This window comes from Apium graveolens, chromosome 2 (genome assembly GCF_009905375.1).
Source record: "Apium graveolens cultivar Ventura chromosome 2, ASM990537v1, whole genome shotgun sequence".
NCBI classification, from domain to species: Eukaryota; Viridiplantae; Streptophyta; class Magnoliopsida; order Apiales; family Apiaceae; genus Apium; species Apium graveolens.
This window is the reverse complement of record NC_133648.1, coordinates 73,131,163-73,149,870: the sequence shown is the minus strand read 5'-3', so window position 1 is coordinate 73,149,870 and position 18,708 is coordinate 73,131,163. Positions and strand designations below refer to the sequence as shown.

At 35.6% G+C, this 18,708-nt stretch overlaps 1 non-coding gene across 1 annotated transcript; it reads right to left on the bottom strand.

The window, feature by feature from the left end:
• Positions 1 to 17,012: 17,012 nt before the first annotated feature.
• LOC141709694 (small nucleolar RNA R71) lies at positions 17,013 to 17,119 on the bottom strand. The gene has a single exon (XR_012570259.1). It is a non-coding gene; the product is annotated as a small nucleolar RNA R71 (small nucleolar RNA).
• Between the last annotated feature and the right edge of the window lie 1,589 nt (positions 17,120 to 18,708).

The window sequence follows — 18,708 nt, the reverse complement described above, 5'->3', positions numbered from 1 at the left end:
CTTGGAATGGTTTCAGGTTCTTTCTCTAAATCTGCTTAGTTGTTGTTCTCATGCATCAGACTTTATGATCAGTGTTTACAGATTGTTTTATCTTCATGAAATATGTTCTTTAATTAAAATTTATTAAATACTGATTGTTATCTGATGTGGATCTTTAAACTCTGATAGTGTTTTGAATGTTCTGTGACTATTCAATCCAATGAGGATAACTGTGCTAGATGCTGACCTAGTAGTCTTTAACATACGAGAAATCCCATGTTTGAAGTAGTTGTTTATGTGAAACTCATTAACACAAGCAAATTCTGATTTTGAGCTAAGTCAAGTTTACTTTGTGTATCTTATTACTAAGTCACAAACTAGATTCTTGCTTCTTATCTGTCAGATTCAGATGTTAGTGAATCTTAAGAATGAACTAAATGCTGATAAACCTCACTTATCAAATGAAAAGAAAAGAAAAGAAAAGAAAAGAAAAGTCAGGTACTCCTTTGAGATCAAGAGTAAATATGTGGAAGGGAAGACCCAAGTGCATTGCTGGTATTAAGTAATATGCATTAGAAAAGCAAATAAATTTTCTTGGTGACTTTTCACATTCTCTGATTACTGGAGAAATACTATGACAACAGCATAAATTCTGATAAGCAGTCGTGAGTCACTTAAAATGAGAAGCCACTGTAAAAAGGAATTTTAAAAGATGCATAAAATGAGCACAAACAGTTGAGGTTGACTCTTGCATAAATTTGTTCTATAGTAGACTTCTTGATTGATGATAGATTTTAAGCACTTTTCTGAGTTATGCCTTATTTCTAAGATGTACTGAAGTTTATCAGACTTTAATCTTTACCTGATATTCTGCTGAATGCACACACTTTCACTCCATATGAATGATGAAAATTACTGTGGTGATTAAGTTGTTTTTGACCAATAGTTAAGTGTCATTCATATAATTTCTGAGCACAAATTCTGATGAAATTTCTGATGATTAAACTCTGAAGAATCAAGTCAGTATTTGTATGAAGAATCACAGAAAAAGATATTCACTTTTTGAGTTCAGAAGCCATATTCTGATGACTGTTAAAATCAGATATAAGTTAAGTTATGGTATTAAATCCTGATGGAATCCTTGATGCTTATGTGGCATTTTTCTTTACTTGACTTATTTGTGGTAAAATCTGAAACAGTCATATTCAAATCAGAATATATTCGGGTAAGATAAAAACAGTCATAATCATAATGGGTTAGTGGTTAACATATTTGTCCTGGAAAATTGCATGTACACAGTAATTGTTAATTCTTTCTCGTGCCCATTAACTCATGCTTTAACTTTTTACTGACCGTTATTATTACACATCGGTCTAGGGAGACGAGGCATCATTATTATTTTTTTAATCGTTAAACAGTCCTCGCGTCCCTTGGTATTCCATTGGCTATTTAAATGACTGATCATTCATCAGTAAAATCACAACTTTTCATTTCTCTCAAACAATGGCACATTTTAGTTGGTTTTACTGCTATGGCACATACACTGTGACCATTTTTAGAAATGGAATTCCAACTTCATATCCTATCAACAACATTCCATTCGACATCTGGATTCAACTTCTAGACAATATTAAAAATGATCTGTTGTCTTTCCAAAGAGAAGTTCATCTTCGTATTCTTAAACAGCAGGAGAACATCATTCGTCTTGCTATTCTCTTTGTTGAAAGTAGGAAGAAGAATTAAATGTCATCCATCCATTTCTCTTCACCATCAGCTTTGTTAAGCTTCTTAGACTAAGGCTGTTGATGTTAAGCATATTAGAATAGGACTATCTTGTAATTTTTGCATGTAATCGATAAATTTCATGAAATGTACTTGTTTGATATATTAATGAAATTTTCTTTAATTGCAAGATTTAGTCTCTGTTTCTCAAATTATGTGACTGTGCATGTTTTAATTGCAATTTGTTAATCTTTACTTCATCTATTTTGAGCTATATCTTTTGATGAATGTTATGAGATACCATCTACATCAACCACACCAGCTCTGGAGATAAATTCTGATGTTCAGAATTTAAATGAAGCTGTTCCTGAATCTCCAGTTGCTTCACACACTATTGTGTTGTCTGAACATAATGAGTCTTCCTCAAGTTCTGAAGACAGTGTTTCTGCTGAGACTCCAGTTCCTATACTGAGAAAGGAAGAATTGGTGAAGAAATTTGTTGAAAAGGAAGCACCTATTCCTTGGGAGGATACTCACAGAGGTGTGGAGTGGACCAAGAAGTGGAATGACACTGATTTCATTCCAAGTTCTAATATTCTGACAGAGCATATTTCTAAAGCTGATGAGTTGCTCACAAATACTGATTTAAAGACACAACTCAAGATCACAACTCTATCTACCAAACATCTTCAAGGTCTACATTCTTCTACTCATAAGAAGGTTGATACACTCAAGGTCTAGATCTAGAGCTTAAGCTTGACAAGAATAGATATATCAGACCTACTCTTGAGAAAATTGAAGCCATTGAGAAGATTCAAGAGAAGCAAGAGGCCCAAATTGATGAGGTCCTGGCTAACCAAGTTTCTCAGAAAGCTCAACTAGAAGAAATCCAATCTTCAGTTGAACTTCTTCTTTCTCTCTTACTTCCTGATGATGCCAAAAAGGGGGAGAAGGTAGTTAAGTCCAAATGCTCACCTACTGAAATATTGAAGAAAAAGGATGATAAAGGTGATGACCAAGGAAACTCTAATAAGAGTAGAGGTCAAGGAAAAGTTCAAGGAAAATCTTTTACACAGAACAAGTCAAGTTCTGATGCTATGAATGCTAAAAGTCTGAAGTCAAGTTCTGATAAACAAAGTCTGATGTCAAGTTCTGATATTCTGATTCAGTCAGGATCTAAATACTCTCAGAAGTTTTTACAAACTCTGAAGCTAAAGGGGAAGCAGACTACTATTTATTACAAAAATCCTAAAATCCAGACACTTAATGATGAGATAGCTAGAAGATTATTTCTGAAACAAAATCCAGGAATAGATTTGGAAACTCACAAGGAAGAAGAAGCTAGATTTGCAGTTGAGAAGACAAATCTTAAGTCTAAAGCTTCTGATACAAAGAAACCTCCAAGGCCTAAGGAAAAAAGCATTATGATCAAGGAAAAGTCAAATTCTGAGACTTCAAAGTCCAATAGTAGATCACAAACTAAGATTGATCCTAAGTCAAAAGGAAAAGAAAAGGTTGGTGAACCTTTAAAGATTAAGAAAAAGATAAGTTCTTCCATTCCAGTTTATCAAACTATAGTGCATGATGATGATTTTATAGAAGATGAAACTGTTCAAATTCTGAAGAGAAGAAAGGTAATTGAAGAATCTAAAACAACCTTTGACACTGCTCAAGTTGTTCAGAATGAAGAACAGCAAGCTACAGAAAAAATAACAAATTTTGATCAAGTTAATTTGGAAAGGATGACAATTGCTGATAAGAAGAAGCTGTTATGGAAGAAAGCTACTCCAGTTGAACCAAAATCCAATCTCTTGATGAATCAAATTGCAACATTTGGATTGAGATCCAAGCAATCTAGAGATAAAGATGGATTAAGTTCTGATGAAGAGAAAATACAAACAGGAGTAGAAGTTACTCTAAGAGATCCTTTCATGTTGACAGACAAACCATATGAACAAATCAAACAAAAGCACCTTGACAAGGTGTTGTCAGCTCAAATCGTGATAGATGCTCATGATAAGGAAAATCTAAAGGAGAAATTGATTTTATTTCTCTATGATCGATTAACTTACAGACTAGCTGATACCGATGTGCTAAAGAATTCTGTCAGAGAACTTCAACATATTCACTATCTTCTGGAAGTAAAATCTGATGTTACAAGAAGATGGTCAGAATACATTTTGAAGGCTATAAGAGATCTATTTAGAATCTCTGGTACAAAGACTTCTCAGTATATACCAATGATTACTGAAGATGATGGAAGGGAAATTCCTATCCTGAAGAATTCTGCTAAGGTGGAAGTTATTCTGAAAGGAAAATGCTTATGTTATAATGAAAACTCTTCACATCCTAGAGTTATCAGACTTGGTAATGGAATTGAAAGAACATCAATTCAAGCTCTCAGAACAGCCATTTATCAAATTGTTGATAGTAATGATGAAGAACTAATGCAGGTCAAAGCATAGTTAGTTGAATTTCTAAGGAAAGCTGAAGACAAGCTGGTAAAAGATTTTGTTAAGAATCATTATGGATTCAGATTGATTCACTGAAGTTGGTAAAGCTAAAAGGATTGTAAGTTGTAGTTAATAGTCTTATTAAACTCTTATTGCATTTGAACTTAAATGTTTTTGACATCATCAAATCTATTAACTTGTATATTTTTGCACAGTTTACAAGTTGGGGGAGATTGTTAGATATATTTGTGATATCATGTCTAATATGTTTCATGTTTAGTTTTCAGATCTTAACAAATAGGAAATATCAGTACTTATTGGAATCAGTACTTACTGGAAGTCAGAACTTAAGGATATCAGGACTTAGATTATCAGAAGATAAATATCAGAAGATGGATATCGGAACTTAAGTACGGGAGGACTAACGGTAAAGGAAGAAAGCTGATTTACAGGAAAGAAGATCGAGACCAATACAAAAAGAAGATATGCATGGAAAGAGTTAGAGGACTTAAAGACTTGTATAAGATATCTGATTGATATATTTTAGGAGACAAAATTATATTCCATATCAATTAGAAGTTATCTTGTAACTGTGTACTATATAAACACATACATAGGTTTACACTATATGTGTTATCATTATCGAGAAGATCATATGTTGTAACCTAGAAGCTCTTGTGATATTTGTTCATCACTGAGAGAACAGTTTCAATGTAACAGAGTTTATTATATCGAATATATCTATTTACTGTTACTTGTGTTCGAAATCGATTTGATTGTATTCTACACTGTATTCAACCCCCTTCTACAGTGTTGTGTGACCTAATAACTTCCATCATACCACAACTTTCAATCACAAAATGAAGAAATCGGTCCCGTAATTATGGGATTCCTTGTGACTTGAATGCTAATTCAAGGGACCGATACCTAATCCTAAGAAGTGGAAAATCAAGGGATGAATCCCCAATCGGATTTTGGATGTTAATAATTATGTTTTCATTTAAGAGGAATGCTAACTCACCTGATTAGAGTGAACTTCAACGTCGACCTCATTATGAGTATGAATTACGATATTTACAAGGGCTAAGCCCCATTCTTAAAGGAGTCTGATATTTATTTTATCCCAATATCTAGGACAATGCTCGTCCATCTGATAAGGAGATGACCAAGCAAAGAGCCCATTGTCAGAATGCGTTCTCCGTCTCTAGGGCATGAAGGGATAATTCCTCAAATCATTATGAAAAAGAATTCGAGCTCATGAGGAGTACATCAACAAGATTTAACAAGTTTGGAGATGCGTTAGGTAAAAAACCGATCTTAACCCAAATGGACTATTTAAAATCCCTAAATTGAAAAGATAGAATCCTCAAGTTTAAGGGTCAAATCCCTAATTTCATATGGTAGTGGATACTTTAGCTCTACCAATATTCTCCTTTCCGGAACCATTGGTGATCCAAATATGGATTCAAAGATTATAACCAAGAAAGCGGAATTCAACATAAACCGTGCAAAGTCTATGCAAACCCTTATATTTAAGGATTGAAACCCATCAATGACCAAATTTGTGATTATTTCAGTCCCTATACAGAGGATGATGAAATATGAAGTGATAAGGATGGCACTACAAGAAGGTGACGTCCAGGAAGTGACTGACCGAAGGAGGATGTCCCAAGCCTCAAGGGCCTCAATGAGTGAAAGCTTAGGATGATGAAAAGCGAATCTTCGTCTCATTAAACTTGTGATTTAATGGAGGAAAAGAAATCTGAAAAGAGAACAACAAACTGGACTACTTGCAAAATTTAGAAAGCCTGGATCCCCGAGGGTCGATTCCCCGATATAGTTGGCTCGAACGGCCTTTCATGGAGAAGGAAGACGAAAATTCTAAGGGTTGATCCCAAAGATTTGATGCCCCTTGAAGGTCTGAATGATGCAACGTATCTCTCGATGACAAAACTATGAATACCTATATTTTAAGGAAGCTGAAGGTACCCCAATCTGGGCATATGATGGATTTAGTAATCCAGATAATTACATAAGAAAGTTTTCAAACTCTCTACTACAACAGCTGATGCACGATTTTATAAAGTGCATGACATTTTCTTATACCCCGGAGGGGCATAACTCAATAATGGTACAAAAGTGCATGAGCTACTTTGCATCCCCCAAGAACATGAAACGAGGATAAAAAGAATCCTTGTATGACCTTGACAGATTCAAAGAAATTCCCTGATCACCATATACTTGAATAATAGGATGTCAATGACAGTGATAGTCCAACAAGGAGCCTAGGATGTTAACTTTAAGTTATCATTGGTCGAAACAAATACGAAAAACATACATAGGTTGTAACAGTGGGAAGGCAAAAATAAACAACATGAAGAAGAATTTGACCCCTGATAGGAGGAGATGAAGATAACGATTAGAAGCAAAAGAAGGATCAAAAGTGTGATGCTAAGGATAAGTATTCCCGATGGAGACTCTTCTCCGAGAAAGAACAACAGAGAACCAAATTTCACCGAGTATGCACATTTTAATGCTCCAAGAAGCCGATTTTTTTTATGTGTGTTTGCATGCATTATATGTGTTTTCGGGGTTTTCTGTTAATTTAGGAAATATTTCAGTTTCTCAAAAAATAACGGACCGAGACTCCACCGGGACGCCAAAGGCCACAAAATTCATATTTTTATTTTCATAAAATTATGCATATTTCAAAGATCCATTATTTTTGCATTTTTGGATTATTCATAATTTTCGGGGAATTTTCACATAAAATATATATTTATTCGATTAAAAATTAATCTCCATAATTATTATTTTTGGGCCTAATTATTTCAATTAAGGGATAAAAATACCCTTAATAGATTTTAGGGAATCTATTTTTCCCAAAATATAAATAGCCAGAATATAATTTTATTTTATATATTTTTAGATAATTATAAAAAAATTAGAAAAATCAGAAAATTGATTTTGGGGTGAACAATTGTTCTTGACACAAATCAAACGTTTCCCAGAGATTGGATTATCGGGTTTTGTCGATCTTGATACCAAATTAAAGCTCTCATCGAGCCCTTCAGTTTGATACCAATTTCACCGTTTAAGGTTGACTACTGTGCAATTTCTTTTTTTTTTAAATCAAAAACCGATTTGGATTTTTGATCTCTGAATTGCTTTGATTGTTTTTTTTGATGATAGTAGCATTAATTTGATATGTAGAGTCGATCTGTAGCTCGTTCTATTGCCGGATATGTTAGCTCGGGTTTATAGTTTAATCAATTTTTGTTTTAATTTTCTGGATTATTGATAGGGTTATGGTTAATTTTGTTTATGTTGCTAGATTCCATGAATTCAGAGCTTTAATTCGAACTATAGATCGTAGTGTTTGGTGTTAAATTGGAGGTTATCGAATTTTGGCCGGATTTCGATCAAAATCATAGACGTTCTTTGTTTTTTGATCGGAATGAGGGTTCTGCAGATTGTTTGTGTGCTTCATTGTTGATTCTGGATTGCGGAATTGATTTGGACTGAAAACGGGACAAAAACCAAGTTGATTAGTCCGTTTTGGTGTTAATCGGAGACTCGCTGGTTCTGGCGAGGCTGCCGATTTCTAGGGTAAACCCAGATTCCGGTGAAGCTTCCACTGGTTCCGGTGGTCTTCCCCGGCCGTCCACCATGAACCCTAACCCCAACCTAGTTATTACCCGTGGGTTTTAATTTGAACTCGATTTTAATCCGAAAATTCCCAAATCTCTTTTCCAAAATTTGTTTCTGCATTTTCTTTTTAAAAATTAATTCAAAATTCAATCCTTTTATTTCTAAAAATCATTTTTATTCAAAATTAATTTAGTTAACTATTTTTAAATAATTAACTGAATTATTTTCTTTTATTAGTTTCAAAAATTCAAATTTGATTGAATTAGTTAAATTTTATTTTAATTAAATATTTATGATTTAATTAATTAATTCATTTAATCAATTAATTTTATTTATAAATAGGTAAATAAAATATTATTAATTATAATTAAGCAAAATAATTCCTAAAAGTTAATTTTGACCTTTTAAAATTATATTTAGGTATTGAATATTCAATTAATATCATTATTAATTGAATTATTCGTATTTTATTCATAATAAATAGACCATTCATCCGTATAATACGAAACAAACACATCTAGACTCAGACAAATATTCCGCTTCCAATAAAAATGTTTTCAAGACCTAAATCCCTTCGGTATCAAAATGTCGCTTGTTTTGCGAGTCGTTCTGACGCGAGTCATTCAGAGTCGGTTATTGATCGGTAAGTCATATTTTTGACCCGATTTCAATTTTAAAAGTACCGAGACCTGTCTTTTGACAATTTGACTTATGTGTTACATGAATGATGTGTATACGTGTTATATGAATAACATGATTATGTGCTATGTGATACGCATGCTATCTGTTTACCAGTTTTAATGCCATGATTGGATATAAACGACCGGGTAGACGTTGAGACGTATAGATACGTCGATTGAGTTTTGTTTTGTTAATTGAAATAGTACTTTTGTTTGTAGAGTCGAGTGGAAAGGAGCGTAGTAAGTTATTAAACTGAGTTGGTAGCCATCAGTTATAAGTTGAGGTTATAGTGAGGAGTATTGAGCGTACCAGGCAAGTTTTCTATACTATTTTAATTTCAGAATAGTTTAACATTTTACATATCAGATTGTTTAATTATAATCATTCAAGTATTCCTTATCTATTCTAATTCTGGAATAGTTTATTATTTTACATATTCAAAATAATATAATTGTTTATAAATATTCTCGTGAGGCATTACATACAAACAGTCAGTGAATTATTGAAATCCTTTTATTATAGTAATCATTCTACTAGAACAAATCTTTTGGTTTGATAGATAGTGAATAACTATACTATCCAGATATATTCTATACAATGGAACTTTGTTATGAGATTAGCGAATAATTATTTATTCGAGTTATCTCACCATTAGTTGTTGTGATTACTCCGGACCATGTGCAATGGGGAGTTATATAGTTAAGGATGTCGTTTCATTCGACTCCTGTAATTAAAAATGTTTTTATGGATTGGATGGTTGCGTAAGAGGCCGTGGCGGCGGTCCAGTATGAGCTACGTATTATACTTGGTTATAATACATTGCTAGGCCAGTGTGTGCCTAGGGTGCCCCTTTGTTTAGTTGGCTATGCTTCGACATACCAGTGTTGCTCCGCGACTGATCAAAGGCGGCAACACACCGTCGTTCGAGGATTCCAATCTAAAATTTAAAAGTGTTATTTATCATCAAAGCTTATATTAGCTTTTGATTTTGTTCATATATTGTTGTTCGGTTTTATTCTTCAGATATATAGTTGTTGTTTCAAGCATAAATAATATACTGTTTGCTGAGCATTTCTTTCGCTCATACTTGTTTATTATTCTGATCTTTCAGCTAGGCCAGAGCAGGTCTGTGTTCCAGGTTTGATCATGAGTCATGTGCTTATAAATAGTTTTGGTGTGTCTTCCAGATAGACTGTTTTGAGACGTTTGGCTAGTCTAGTGGTTGTAATAAAATTTGAATAGTTTGTTAAACTACATAGACTTCTGGGTTGTAATAACATTTAGTTTGTAGTAGTGCCTGTTCCATACTATAACCTGTGATCGATCCGGTTGCATGCAAGGGGTCATTTTTATTATTTTATTCCGTTATTCATATTATAGTATTATTTATCGGTTAGTTACTCCCAAATCAAGACCCCCGATTTGAGGGAGTTACAGGTTGACATCAGAGCTACATGTTATGGTCACTGAAACAGGCCTAGATATTTTCTTAAGTAAGTCATAGGGAGATCACATAAGATAAGCGCGTGTTTTTTAACTCTTATTGAGTTTAGTCCAGGGTGTTGGTTTGACCTATAGTTAAGTTGTTCTGGTTTCTTGTCTGTGTTCAGCATTAGGTCTTTGTGCCATTGTTTTGTTATCGAATTCTCGAGGATAGTGAGAATTGATGGAAGAGGTTGGAAGGTTGTGTTGCAACCCCATCCACCATTTGTTGGTTTATTTAGGATTGTTGAGCAAGAGTTGGAAGATTTTGATAAATCCTTATTATTTTCACTTTGTGTTATTGTTCTTTAAGATAGTAAGCAGGATTATATGATAATCATGTCAAATGTGTTAATATGTTAGCAAGTTTATAATAATTTGGAAGGAAGTTCATGCATGAGAATTTTGACATGCTAAAGGATTGCTACATATTTAACACCATGCTTGACGGATTATTATATAAGTTGCTTGTTTTCTTACCAGAATAATGACATCAAAGAAGAGTAGTAAGTCGGGAGAGGGTCGTACCGAAAGTCGTACAGATCCAACAATTGTCCAGATGTTGGGACTGATGCAGCAACACTGTTGCATCATACGCAGCAACAACAGCAGCGAAAACAACTGCTGCAGCAACCAGCAGCTCCACCTACGGTAACTTTTAAGAATTTTTCAAGCTATGAATCCACCCGAGTTTAAGGGAACTAATGATCTAGTGGAAGCCAATGCATGGCTCAAAGATGTTGAGAAGGCTTTTGACTTAGTCGGAGCAGGAGTTGAGCAGAAGACCAAATTTTCCAGTTACTTTCTGAAATGTGAGGCAAACTATTGGTGGGAATCCAAACGAGTGCTGGAAGGAGATGGGTTTGTGACTTGGAAAATGTTTACAAAGCTATTTTTGGAAAAGTATTTCCCAAGGCATATGAAAAATCAGATGGAGATCAAGGTTTGGGTTTGACTCAGGGTAATCTTACTGTCACCGAGTGTTAGGCCAAGTTTACTGAATTAGCGAGGTTTGTGCCAGATAAGGTTAATACAGATGAAAAGAGTGCAAAAAGATTTAAACAAGGGTTAAAATCTTGGATTCAGAATAGAGTGGCTATATTTGAGTTGACTTCATATGTGGCAGTGGTTGAGAAAGCAATGGTGATAGAAAGTAAGAGTGACACGTCTCAGAGAGAAAGGGACAGGAAGAAAAGGAAAATAGAAACCTCAGAAGGAAGACAACAACAAAGCAATTTTTAGGGTCACTTCAACAAAAGGCCATAGTTTTAGAGTAACCGAAATGTGAGATTCAGAAAACCACAATTAGGGAATGGAGGACAAGCAAATATCTAGAATTCAAATTAGCAGAGGTCCAGTAGTCCACCAATGCAGATTGTAAGTTTTGCGGTATATGGCACTTTGGGATTTGTAAGGCTAATGCGTTGTGTTTTAAATGCAATGAGAAGGGACACTATGCTAATGAGTGTCAGAACTATACTTTAGTTTAGAAGTCGGAGACTGTGTGTTTAAAATGTGAAAAGATGTGTCATATTTTTAGGGACTTCCAGGCAATAGATCTGGTAGCTAATGTGACAAGAATTGAAGGACCACTAGCTAAGAACCAACCGAAGGCCAGGACATTCAGTATGACTATGAAGGATGCTGTTTAGAGTTCGGACGTGGTTGCAGGTACGCTTCCATTCAACTCCGTAGATGCTAAATTTTTAATTGATTCTGGAGCTACAAGGTCATTTATTTCTAAAGATTTTGTCAATAAAATGCATTGTGAAGTTGAATTGTTAGAACTAACATTAAGAATAGAATTAGCTAATAAGAACCAAGTTCCCGTGGACCGAGTGTGTTCGAGGTGTGACATTGACATAGCAGGACATCATTTTTATACCAATTTGATACCTTTTAAGTTGGGAGAATTTGATATTATCTTAGGAATGGATTGGTTGTTGAAGAATAACGGTCAGATTGATTGTAAGAATAGAAAAGTGAGACTTCAGACGTTGGATATTAAGAAAAAGGTGATATTTCAAGGGAATAAGCAGGAAAAGAAGTTTCCAACGATAACTCAAGTGATGAAGTTATTTTTTCAAAATTATGAGGCGTATTTGGACAATGTGATAGACACAAACAAAGAAGTTCCCGCACCAGAAGCAATTCCAATTGTCAATGAGTTTCCAGATGTCTTTCCAGGTGATCTTCCAGGGTTACCTCCCCAGAGAGAGATTGAGTTTGTGATTGACTTAGCACCCGAAATGGAACCAGTTTCCAAAGCTTCATATCGTATGACACTAGTGGGAATGAAAGAGTTAGCAACTCATTTTCATGATCTTTTGAAAAATGAAGTTATAAGACCAAGTGTATCCACCAGTTTTGTTTGTCAAGAAGAAAGATGGAAGTATGCGATTGTGTATTGATTATCGGGAATTGAATAAGTTTACCATTAAAAACAAGTTTGCCAATGATTGATAATTTGTTTGACCAACTGAAAGGTGCTATATGGTTTTCGAAGATCGACTTAAGATTTGGATACCATCAACTGAAGATCAAGCCATAAGACATTCTAAAGACAGCATTCAGAACCATATATGGGCACTATGAGTTTTTGATGATGGATTTTGGATTAACAAACGCACCAACAGCTTTTATGGGCGTGATGAATCGAGTATTCAAAAAGTATTTGGATAAATTTGTGATTATATTTATATATGATATTTTGATCTATTCCAAGACAGATTAAGAGAATGCAGAGCATCTAAGAATAGTTTTAGAGATACTACGATTTCTTGGGCACGTGATTAGTAATGAAGGAGTGGAAGTAGATCCATCAAAGATTTAAGATATAAGTAATTGGGAGAGACCAAAGACACCAATAAAAGTTAGAAGCTTTATGGGATTGGCAGGTTATTATAGAAGATTTGTGCAAGACTTTGCGAAGATAGTGTTAGATATTGAGTGAAAAACATGGGGGGTGAATGTGTTTCCTTTATTTTTAGGATTTTTCAAAACTATTTGGAAAATGGTGAACAAAGCTGTCTAAATTGTAGAGATATTGTGTTTAACAGAATTAATAAAACATGCACAACAAACACAGTATTTTCAAAACTCACTTAACTTTATATTAAAATTAAGTATGTCGTGCTACAAATTTATGGGTTCTTTATAAGTAAGGAACTCAGCTTCTTTGTTGAGAGAGTACTTGAAAATCTAGATCTGTTTGTTACATATAAAAGTAAAGGATTTACTTTATAGATTAGTAAACACAGGTTTACATAACATGCAATAAGATGTACTAAACCCTACTTTAAGTTATCTCTAAAGCTTTCCATTTCTGGCTTAGTGAATCTTTGCAAATCCTGTAGGTCTGTGACCATCCTTTGTCAGTTAATCTTAACCCTTGATCATGCACTCTTCAAGCTACTTTTGTAGACTTTTCAATTTATGTGATTAGATCATTTGTTGATTGATAATCTTGAAACTTTAACTTGTCTGCATTCTGTACTTGAGGTTCATATCGAGATCTCCAGTTTGTTGTATAGATAACTGACATCTTGATAAGTATAATGGCTTATCGAGATCTCTGAGTTCTCTATAAGTGTTTTGACTTGTCGAGGTCTCTGAGTTCTCTATAGGTATTTTGACTTGTCAAGATCTCTGAGTTCTCTATAACTGAACTTGGCTTGTCGAGGTCTTCAAATCTCTGCATGAAGAAATGACTTGTCGATATCTCTGAGATCTCTATGTGTATTTTGACTTGTTAATATCTCTGAGATCTCTAATGAGAAATTGACTTGTCAATTTCTCCAATCTTCATATCTTCATTCTAACTTGTCGATATCTCTTAGTTCTCTATATACAGAAATGACTTGTCGATATCTCCAATCTTCACATCTTCATTTGACCTGTCGATTTCTCTGAGACTTCTCTATAAGCTATTTTGGACTTCTCGATAAGTCATTCTAGAGTTCTCGAATGACTTCTCTATATGATGCGATCTGTGACTTGTAGTATCTTGACTTAGAATATTTTTCCTAAAACAAATTTATTCAACCCCAAGCTTCTTCACCTTTTGTATGAGGTTAGAATATTTTTCCTAAAACAAATTTATTCAACCCCAAGCTTCTTCACCTTTTCTATGAGGCATGATCTTGTTGATCTTCTTCCAAAGTTTATTCTTAGGCTTGAAACTGTTTACATAAAAATACTCCAATCTGATCTTTAACATTTTTACAGACTCAAGTAGTATAGTATAAAATACAGATTTATACTATCATACAACTGATTCTTAGGGTTGTCACAGTGACGTAGTCTTGATATAGTACAAGCATGTCTTGCACAACAATCTCCCCAAATTTGTGAGAAGATTTCTTATTACAATTTCATTCCTGGTAACAAGACTAACCCCAAGTTACAATAATATAATAAAAATTTACGTAAAATTGACAGATCACAAAAATAGCTTTTATACGTTGAGTAATTACATGAGTTCAACAAGCTCACCAGAAAGAATCAGAAATTTGAATGGATTGAGAAGTGCGAGGAGAGTTTCCAAGAATTAAAGAAAAGATTAGTATCTTCTCCAGTGCTAGTCTTACCAGATGATCAGGGAAATTTTGTTATCTACAGTGACGTGTCTTATAAAGGTTTGGGTTGTGTTTTGATGCAACATCGCAAGGTGATAGCCTACGCTTCAAGACAGTTGAAGGTGCATGAAGAGAAGTATCCAACCCGTGATCCTAAATTGGCAGCTATAGTGTTTGCATTGAAGATATGGAGGCATAATCTTTATGAAGAGAAGTGTGAGATCTATACGAATCACAAGAGTTTGAAATATATCTTTACCCAAAAAGAGCTGAACATGAGGCAGTGAATATGGTTAGAGTTGATCAAGGATTATGACTGTACAATTAACTATCATCCAGGAAAAGCAAATGTGGTGGCTGATAAGTGGCATTTTATACCACTTAGAACATCTTATAATGGCTTGAATTGATGTCTTAAAATCAAGTATTTTGTGTATTTAATGTGTTTTTCTAGTGTTTGTGCATTTCAGGGTGTTCCTTGTGTTTGTGGGGAGATTTCATCAAGAATAAGCCTTAGTATGTGTTTGGCATTGCAAGTGGCAAGATAAGAGCTGAATGTAGCAGAGAACGGGAGCAGAACAGAGCATTTTCCAGTAAGGTGCTGGGCGCCCGCCCAGCCAGGCTGGGCGGCCTCTCAGGAAGCTGGGCGCCCGCTCAGGATTGTTGGGCGGCCGCTCAGGGGCGGGAATTAAAAATCTGATTTTTAGAGTTCTTGTTCTGCTGGACTTCTGACTTCTTAGATGGCTGGGTTTTGTGGGGCTTCTATATAAGTAGTTTTCAGAGACGTTTCATGTGTGTTGAATCGTGGTATTAATCAAGGAGCAAGGAGATATGGAAGAAGACCGTTTTAGCATATCGCAATGAAGAGGAAGCATAGTTTCTTGTGATTCTTTTATTCGTTGTAACAGTGGATGCTAGTTTTCTTTACTTTGAACCTATTTACTCTTATGACGTACTCTGGTTTAATATAAGTAGTTTTATTAATTATTCTCGTGTGTTATTATCATGTTTTCATATGAACCCATGGTGACGATGAGTTCAATCATGGGCTAATCGTGATCATGGGGTCGTAACGGATTTGCTATGGAATTCTTTAGTCAGTTGTTTAATACCTTAGTGTGTGATAATTGTATGATATCTAGTATTGGTTGTGCTTATTCATCTTATGTGCGTCGCGAACATATAAGATAGGGTGTTAATCTCTTGTGAAGCGACGGTGGATCTTGAGGTTTAGAACTTGCCATGCTAGCATAGGTTCATGTATGTGTATGCATGATTAGTGGGTAACTCTAACCATTTTACTTGCCCTGTGTAATCATAAGGAATAACTTGTGCTTAAATCGTTATGTTATCAAATTCTGTAGACATATAGGGTCTCAACATAATTGATGACTATTCAATTTTTATCTTAATTGTGGGTGCTTGGTAGAATGGTATTAGTACAACTAAAGTTGGCTTTTATCAGTTTAGTGTTGTTCGATTAATATCATCACCGTTACGTGCTAAGGGTAATAACAATAACTGTTGAAGGAAGTAGTAATGAAGTTATGATCTCATGTGTGTTTAATATTGTTAATTCAATTGTCAATTATGTGTTTAATTCTAGTAGTTAATTCTAGTTAATAATTAGTTAATCAATTCTGTGTTATTGTCTTAACATTGAGAAATAATCATACATTGGTGAGTAAGTGTTAATTGAGCATAATTAGTCCGAGTCTCTGTGGGAATGAACTAGAAAGTATTCTATATTACTTGCGAAAGCGTATACTTGCGTGTATTATTAGCGCGTGTTTTCCGCCTTAACAAGTTTTTGGCGCCGCTGCCGGGGACTCGGCGTATTTGTTTAGTTTATGTACTTACGATCAGTGGTCATTAGGACTCATTGATTAAGATGTGTTACTTATTGTTTCCAGTTGTGTTTCAGGTACTTTAGCGAGCGTTTATGCAAACTCATTCTCGTACTCGCAAGAGGACTTTAGATACGGCTGAGGAGACAGACTCAGTTCTTGATATTCCGGAGAAGATAGATTTTGAAGATTCAGATAAAGAGAGTGAGCAGAAAGAACCAGTAATCATGGGTGATCGTATAGTTCCGGCAGATCCAGCTCTTATGGACTTTTCTCGGCCTAAAATTGATGACATTCAACCAAGCATCCTTCATCCGGCTATTCAGGCCAACACTTTTGAAATCAAGCCAGGCACTATTCAAATGGTGCAGAATTCTGTTTCTTTCGGAGGTGCTGCGACTGAAGACCCCAATATGCACATCAGAAACTTTGTCGAGATCTGTAGTACTTTCAAATATAATGGTGTGACTGATGAGGCTATCAAGCAGAGGCTTTTCCCATTCTCTCTGAGGGATAAAGCTAAGGACTGGTTATATTCTGAACCAGCTGGGTCCATCACTACTTGGCAAGATCTTGCGCAAAACTTTCTGGTGAAGTTCCATCCAATGGCGAAGACTGCAGCTATGAGGAGTGCTCTTACTCAGTTTGCGCAGCAGCCTACAGAATCTATGTGCGAAGCTTGGGAGCGCTACAAGGAGATGTTGAGAAAGTGTCCACATCATGGTATGCCTGACTGGATGGTGATCACTGGTTTCTATAATGGTTTGGGGGCCCAATCTCGGCCCATGCTCAATGCAGCAGCTGGAGGCGCTTTGTGGGCCAAAAGCTATACCGAGGCTTATAATCTTATTGAAACTATGGCTGCAAATAAGCATCAAAACCCAACTCAAAGGATGATGCCTGGGAAGGTAGCAGGTATTTTGGAAATTGATACAGCTACAGCTATTGCAGCGCAGCTCCAAGCGCTGTCTATGAAGGTTGATTCTTTAGCCACCTATGGAGTCAATCAAATAGCTATGGTCTGTGAGCTTTGTGCAGGTTCTCATGCTACGGATTAGTGTTCTCTTGTTAATGAATCTGTTCAGTATGTGAACAATTATCAGCGACCGCAGCAGCCTGTGCCAGCTACTTATCATCCTAACAACAGAAATCATCCCAATTTCAGCTGGAGCAATACTCAGAATGCTATTCAGCAACCATATCAGCAAGGCGTAAGTAAATAGTTTAATCCACCTGGATTCCAGCAACCACAACAGTATGCTCAAAGGCAATCATATCCTCAACAAGGAGGTGCTGCTCCACCTTCTAGTGCTGATTTTGAGGAACTCACGCTGTTGTGCAAAAGTCAGGCTATTTCTATCAAGACCTTGGAAAATCAAATTAGTCAAATAGCCAATGCAGTGCTCAATCATCAACCTGGCACACTTCCCAGTGATACTGAAGTGCCAGGAAGGAAGGAAGCTAAAGAGCAAGTCAAGGCTATTACCTTAAGGTCCGAAAAAGTTGCTGATGCTGAAAAAGTAAAAGACGGAGAAGCTGAAGTTGGTGATGAAGAAGAGAAGGAAAAGGAGAAAACGGCGGAACCAAGGAAGACTACTGTTGAACACACTCTTCCTGAGGGTAATACAGGGGAGAAACAACTCTATCCTCCACCACCTTTCCCTAAGAAATTGCAACAACAAATGCTGGATAAGCAGTTCGGTAAGTTTCTGGAGGTGTTCAAGAAACTTCACATCAACATACCTTTCGCTGAGGCTCTGGAGCAGATGCCTAGTTATGTGAAATTCATTAAAAGTATTCTTTCAAGGAAGGTGAAACTGGATGACCTTGAGACCGTTGCTCTAACGGAAGAGTGCAGTGCTGTGCTGCAACAGAAATTACCTCCAAAGCTTAAAGATCCAGGTAGCTTCACCATTCCTTGCACCATTGGCAAGTTGTCTTTTGATAAATGCCTGTGCGATTTGGGAGCAAGCATCAATCTGATGCCGTTTTCTATTTTCAAAAAGTTAAAGTTAAATTTGCCTGATCCAAAGGCCACCTACATGTCTCTACAATTGGGTGATCATTCTATTACATATCCACGAGGCATAGTGGAGGACGTGTTAGTAAAGGTGGATAAACTCATTTCGAGGAAGATAAGAAGATCCCCATAATCTTGGGAAGACCTTTCTTGGCTACAGGCCGTACCTTGATAGATGTGCAGAAAGTTGAACTTACTATGAGGGTGCAGGATCAGGATGTGACATTCAATGTATTCAAAGCGATTAAATTCCCTATAGAAGACGAGAAGTGCTTAAAGGTGGATTTGATTGATTC